This window comes from Silene latifolia, chromosome Y, assembly GCF_048544455.1.
Source record: "Silene latifolia isolate original U9 population chromosome Y, ASM4854445v1, whole genome shotgun sequence".
Taxonomy (NCBI): domain Eukaryota; kingdom Viridiplantae; phylum Streptophyta; class Magnoliopsida; order Caryophyllales; family Caryophyllaceae; genus Silene; species Silene latifolia.
Window position 1 is genome coordinate 432524926 of NC_133538.1, and position 6983 is coordinate 432531908.

Consider the following 6983-nt stretch of genomic DNA (forward strand, 5'->3'; position numbering starts at 1 on the left):
ATTTAACCTAATGAAAAACTTCATCCTTTGATTATTACAAATGGGGTATATATAATAGAGCATCATTAGGTTAAACAAGGGTAAAATAGTAATTTAACAATGCTAATTATTGGGTAGGGAATCGCCGGTCTCAAGAGAGACTCTGGTCTCCTTTTCGCCGGTCTTTGAAAAATATGCGCATCCTTCATAGAACAAGAAGAACACAAAAGTTGCTGTAAGGGAATCCGAGCGGATTGGTCTCGGGACGCTCGGATTGTAGCAGGGGAAGACGAGCGGATTTGGAGCAAGACGCTCGGACAAAAAGAGGGGAAGACGAGCGGATTTAAGGGGTGGACGAGCAGATTCCTTCAGGGGACGAGCGTCTTCAGTCTCGGGACGAGCGGATTGGCGAACAGCTTCTTTGTTTGAGCTCGGATTGTAAAACGGACGTCATTTTCTCATCCGGACTCCTATTGGAGTGATTCAAAATCCTAGGTCACTTGTTTTTTCGACGCCGTTCGATCTAGCATACTTTCAGAGCCAAAGGAGAAACTCTTGGTTTGGGTTCCGAGCAATTTCTTCATGAATGGCTTCCTTGCTTTTCCTCCTCTTGCATACCCCTTATTCTTGTGTTGTTGGCTCTCGTTCTTGCCTCCTCTTCATACTAGTTCATCCAATATCATTAATAACCTTCCAAATAAGCACAAGAGACGGGAATTTCCGCCTCATTTATCTCCTTTTCTACAAAACATATGAAATGCACTAGAAAAGCAAATAGGAAGGTTTTGACGAATAAAATGGCTAACGAATGTTATAATAGTATGAAAAATAGGCTGTAACACCCGCGAATTTCCCATTTTGACATTTAAAATTTATTAAACCGTTTAACCACTTTATTATATATTTTTGAATTATTCAATTTAATTAATTTTATGTCAAACACGATTTTTATAAACATATTATATAAAAGCTCGTTTATATAAAAATACGTACGATTAAACTATATTTTTAAGGCACGATTTATATAATAATAAATGTATACGCATTTTTGGTCGGACAATAACAGTGACAGTAATAATAATAATTCCCTTCCTATTTTTCGTCTAGCTATAGACCGTCACATTTCCACTTGTGAGTCTAACCTTTCTCGACCTATCCTATTTTGACAACACATCGCACCTACCTGACATCCTACACTCTACTTTTAAAATATCTTTATTATTATATATTATTATTATGTACTAGCATTACTATTATTTATTGTTGTGGATCATGTGTCTTTCCTCCTTCTCCTTCTTTTCGAATAAACAACAACAACAAGAACAAAGCACACACCCCACATTTATTATTATTATTATTATTACTATTATTATATATTATTATTAAATATTATTGTTGTTGTGGTCCATACGCCCCACCTCCTACTTTCCTCTTTCTTTCTTTTCTCTTCTTCCTGCGTACAAACTCCAAATCAATTAGTATTATTATTATTATTACAATCAGTCTCCCTTGTGACGGATATTTTGTGAGATAAAAAGATAACAAAATGGGTTAGTGGAGAAAGGGGACCATATAAATAGTGTTACAGAGAGATAAAAAGGTGTGTATTTTGTAAGGTAAAATGGTATCCGTCACTCCAAGGTGACGGATATGTCATGTCTACATTGATAATTTGTGTTATTATTATTATTATTATTACTAATATATTATTGTTGTTGTTTGGTCATGCGTGACCCCATCCCCACTACATCTCTACTTTTCTTCTTCTTTTTCCTGCAAACAAGCACAGCAACAACAACAAAACAATAGAGCTCCTCCGTACGCCATTTTCGTCCCAGCCAAACCAAGATCCCGCCTACATTTCTCAACCAAACTCCATTATTTTTGTACCATTAGCTTCCTCGTTCTTTGCTCGTTCTTTTAAGGTAAGAAATCTTCTATTTTGTTGAGGTTTCAAAATACCGTCTTAAAAGACAATTCGATTTCTTATCCTAAAGCAACTCGTTTTTCCCTCCTTTTAGGTTGAAGATGAAGAGTAATTTGGGGTTTTAGAAGCTTTCTCAAGTTATTACTTGACTCTTTGCTAGTCTAAGGTAACTATTCCGAGTTACTCGACGAATTAATGTCACATTAAGTAGTTTTAAGTAGTTTTGGTTGTTGTTAGTAGTTGTATTTGTTGTTTTTTGTTGTTGTTGTTATTTGTTGTTGTTTGAGACGATCTTGTTGATAAATAAATAAATGGAGTAAGATGAGTATTATATTATTGTTTAGAACAAATTTGGATGAGTAATTATTTGATGGGACAAATCCGCGTGTTGGCTGGAACGTGTCCGTACCGGACCGAGACATTTTCCAATGTTTCCAAAAATATGACAGATTGAACGGCGTCGAAAAATTAGGTGTTTAGCCACTTGAATCACTCAATTCGGAGTCCGTATGAGTATTTGGCGTCGTTTTATCGAAAAATTTATAGAAAAGTTACTGTTCACAGACCCGCGGTACTGTTCACAGCAGTGAAACAGGCCCGTGACGGGCCGCGGCAGGCCCGTGCTTGGCCCGGGTCGGCCCGTTGCTTGTTTTCGCGAATTTTCCATGCGTTGTTCGTCGTTTCGGGTTTATTATTGTTATATTTAGTATAAGTAACATATGGGTAATCTTTTGAAATGAATTTTATAGCGATAATTGCAATGTTTGGATGATTATGTCGAAAACTGAGCCCTTAATCCCTTTGACTGAATCAATGTCAGTCAATTGTGTGATTGGTCAGCCGCGATTGAACCCGTACTGTCGCCGCAGGTCAGGGGTTGTAAAAATTCGGTTGGATGAAATTAATGTGTGAATTGGATAATTGGCCTTATTCTTGTTTTAGGCCATTAACTATGCTTTTATTTCACATATATTGTTGGTTGATTTGAATGGGTTCTTATGTTGTAGAAACGGCCTTAGATTCCCCGAAACCTTTAATATTGTTAATATTCTTTGAAATGGAATTGGTATTGAATACTTCTTGCGGGTTGTTGTGTTTGTCATAGATAGGCCTTTATAGTCTTTGACGAGTATATGTTCACTGCTTAATAGCCTTTGTGTTCCTGACTTGGTGGGATTATATCCAAGTTGGGGCATGACCTCGTTACTTATTTTGATAGTAAGTGGTCAGCTTAAGTACTAGCCAACCCTTTGGTGGACTCCTTAAGGTACTCACTTTGTTTTAGAAAAATTGTGGGTCTTGGGTGCGGTGGTGTGTATCCGCATGTCTAGGTCTCATGCATTTTAGGCTAGGGTTGTGTTGTGTCTTGGCCATGTTTTGATAGAACCTCTGAGCCATGATACCGGTTCGATTACCTTCCTTACCTCGTGGTATAGACTCGAGTTCTGAGTGACTATTGACCGTACTAAGAACTTATGCCTGTCTTTGATATATTGTCCTTTCTTGTATGGTGATTTTATGAATTGTAATAGGTGAGATGCAAGCCGGTTACAATTGATAAAGTTTGGATTACTGCTTGTTATATGTTTCACATGATAGTTTAATTTGGTCAGTTTAGAGTTCACTTGTTAGAATATTTGATATCTAGATTATTTGTGATGTGGTTTACATGTTACGTTACATGTTACATTAAATATGACATTTCGTGGCTGGGAGGACTCGAAGTTACTCCCCACTGAATTGTGGCTTTCGTGTTTGTATAAAATGCGATTGACAGGTTGATGATGATTAGATGGGGTCACAGACGAGCTAGTGAGCAAAAGAACCTTGGACTTAGTTTGGTTATTTTGTAGTAAACCTTTAAACATTTGGTTGTGTTTATATTTTGAAGGGACATATGTCTCCCTCTCTTACTTTGGTTTGTATCACTTTATTCTCGCGACTTTAGCATGTTATGTAAATTAGGGTGTTAGTATTTGCAGGTTTTGGCACTCTTCATTTGGAAGTGTTTGTGGTTGGTTTAGAAAAGTTTTTAAAATTACAGGTTTTATCTGGTTGAACCAATTACAAACATATCCTGTCAGTTTTTCTGTAAAATTTTACGTGTTTATTTTACGCTAAAAATGAGGGTGTCACATAGGCTCAATTAGGGGACTAAATGTGCGTAAATAATGTTCACATCACTTTCCTCCGGGTCTTCAAGCTCGTCACCAGGAGTAAGAAAACGGGTTATTTGAGTAAAAAACCGAGTTGTCTTTAAGACGACCATTTTCGAAATCTCAACAAAACTGAGACTTTCTTACCTAGAAAGAAGGAGGAGGGAAAGAGGAAGAGAATGGTACAAAAATTATGAAATTTGGTTGAGAAATGAAGGAGGGATCCGGGTTTGAATGTCGCGCAAAAATGGAGTTTGAAGGTTCATGTTGATTTTGTTGTGTGTGCAGGGATTTCGAAAAGCAGAAAGAAGGAAGGAAGGGTGGGGGTAAGGATACGGTGAACAAGCAACAATAATAATAATAATAATAATAATAATAATAATAATAATAATAATAATAATAATAATAATAATAATAATAATAATACCAACAACAACAACAACAACAATAATAATAATAATAATAATAATAATAATAATAACAATAATAATAATAATAATAATAATAATAATATATAATAATGTATAAATGTAGAGTGTGGGGTGTGGGGTGTGGGGTGAGTAGGTGGTATGTGTTGTCGACATAAGGTTGGTCCGTATTTAGATAAGATTCTCAAATGAAATGCGACGGTCTATGTTAGACAGAAATTAAGACGAGAATTATTATTATTATTACATTCACTATTATTGTCCGGCCAAATATATATATGTATATATATATATATATGTATATATGTATATATATATATATATAGAATTACGATCCTATGAAAACCACCAACATAATGAGAACCGTGAGAACTCCACCTTACGGATTTTTTTTCTTAAAAATAACGACATATTTGGATTCGGCATAAAATTTTATGCCTAGATAACATATCTCTTGGTCCAAAAAGTATAAATTATTGACCGGAATCGATACGAGAAACATTTTATTAATTTTCATGCGCCTACTAGTCATTTTTCATGTATTTAACAATTTTCACGCACCTATCTAGAACTCGTTTTCGTGCACCTAGAGCTTGATATTTTCATGCACCCAGTAATCATTTTCATGCACGTAACAATTTTCATGCACCTAGTATTCGTTTCAGTGCATCTATAGCCATTTTAGTATACCTAATTGTATTTTTGTACATTAAGTTTATATTTTGTTAATAAAATCAAAAATTTTTGTTTAGCTATACTAAAAGTGTGTTGGAATAAACTAAACTAAGGATAAATGATCCATCCAAACTTTCGGAACAGGATTTGAGGATGATTTAGTAAGGGTTCTCACGGTTCTCATTATATTAGTGGTTCTCACCGGATCTTGACCCTATATATATATATATATATATATATATATATATATACATATATATATATATACATATATATATATATATATATATATATATATAGAGGCAAGATCCTATGAGTCCACCTATATATTTGAGTCCATGAGTCCATAAAACAATATCACGCACTATACAAAACAATATCACGAATTTTTTTTTTTCAAATTTTTTTTTCAAATTTTTTTTCGAAATTTTTTTTTTAAAATTTTTTTTTTCAAAAAATTTTTTTTTTTTTTTTTTTTTTTTTTTTTAAGCTGTGATATTGTTTAGTATAACGTGTGATATTGTATTACAAAACAATATCACGATTTTTTTTTTCATTTTTTTTTTCGAAAAAGTTTTTTTTTTTCTTTTTTTTTTTTATGTGTAAGTTGTGATATTGTTTAGTGTAACGTGTGATATTGTATTACAAAACAATATCACGACTTTTTTTTGGAATTTTTTTTTTCAAATTTTTTTTTTTTTAATATAAGCTGTGATATTGTTTAATATAAAGTGTGATATTGTATCATGGACTCACGGACTCAAAAAGATAGGGTGGACTCATGTGATCCTAATTATATATATATATATATATATATATATATATATATATATATATATATATATATATATATATATATATATATATATATATATATATATATATATATATAGGATGAGATCATGTGAGGATATACTATCTTTTTGTATATATATAGGAATGGGATCATGTGAGGATATACTATCTTTTTGAGGATTAAGGATTGCGTTACAATATCAAAGGTTCTTCAATACAATATCACAGGTTATTCGATAAAATATCACACAAAAAAAAAAAAACTGTGCAAAAATTTTTTTTTTTTCAAATTTTTTTTTTTTTTGACAACGGTCTGATTTTTCGTGATATTTTATTGAAGAACTTCTGATATTGTATTCACAAATCCTCAATCCTCAAATATATAGGAGTTCTCACCGGATCTTGACTCTATATATATATATATATATATATATATATATATATATATATATATATATATATATATATATATATATATATATATATATATATATATATATATATAATTAGGATCACATGAGTCCACCCTATCTTTTTGAGTCCGTGAGTCCATAATACAATATCACACTTTATATTAAACAATATCACAACTTATATTAAAAAAAAAAACCAAAAAAAACCAAAAAAAAAAATTGAAAAAAAAATATTCCAAAAAAAAGTCGTGATATTGTTTTGTAATACAATATCACACGTTATACTAAACAATATCATAGTTTACATAAAAAAAAAAAAAAAAAACTTTTTCGAAAAAAAAAAAAAAAAAAAATTTGAAACAAAAAATCGTGATATTGTTTTGTAATACAATATCACACGTTATACTAAACAATATCACATCTTACATAAAAAAAAAAACTTTTTCGAAAAAAAAATGAAAAAAAAAATCGTGATATTGTTTTGTAATACAATATCACACATTATACTAAACAATATCACAGGTAAAAAAAAAAAAAAAAAAAAAAAAAAAACTTTTCGAAAAAAAAAATTCGAAAAAAAAAAAATTTGAAAAAAAAAATTTTTCGAAAA

General features: G+C 31.6%; 1 long non-coding RNA gene across 1 annotated transcript; it reads left to right on the forward strand.

Annotated features, from left to right (window-relative positions):
* Window positions 1-1687: 1687 nt before the first annotated feature.
* Window positions 1688-3881, forward strand: LOC141626736 (uncharacterized). Its single transcript, XR_012536324.1, has 3 exons — window positions 1688-1904; window positions 2001-2072; window positions 3684-3881. It is a non-coding gene; the product is annotated as an uncharacterized LOC141626736 (long non-coding RNA).
* The last annotated feature ends 3102 nt before the right edge of the window (window positions 3882-6983 follow it).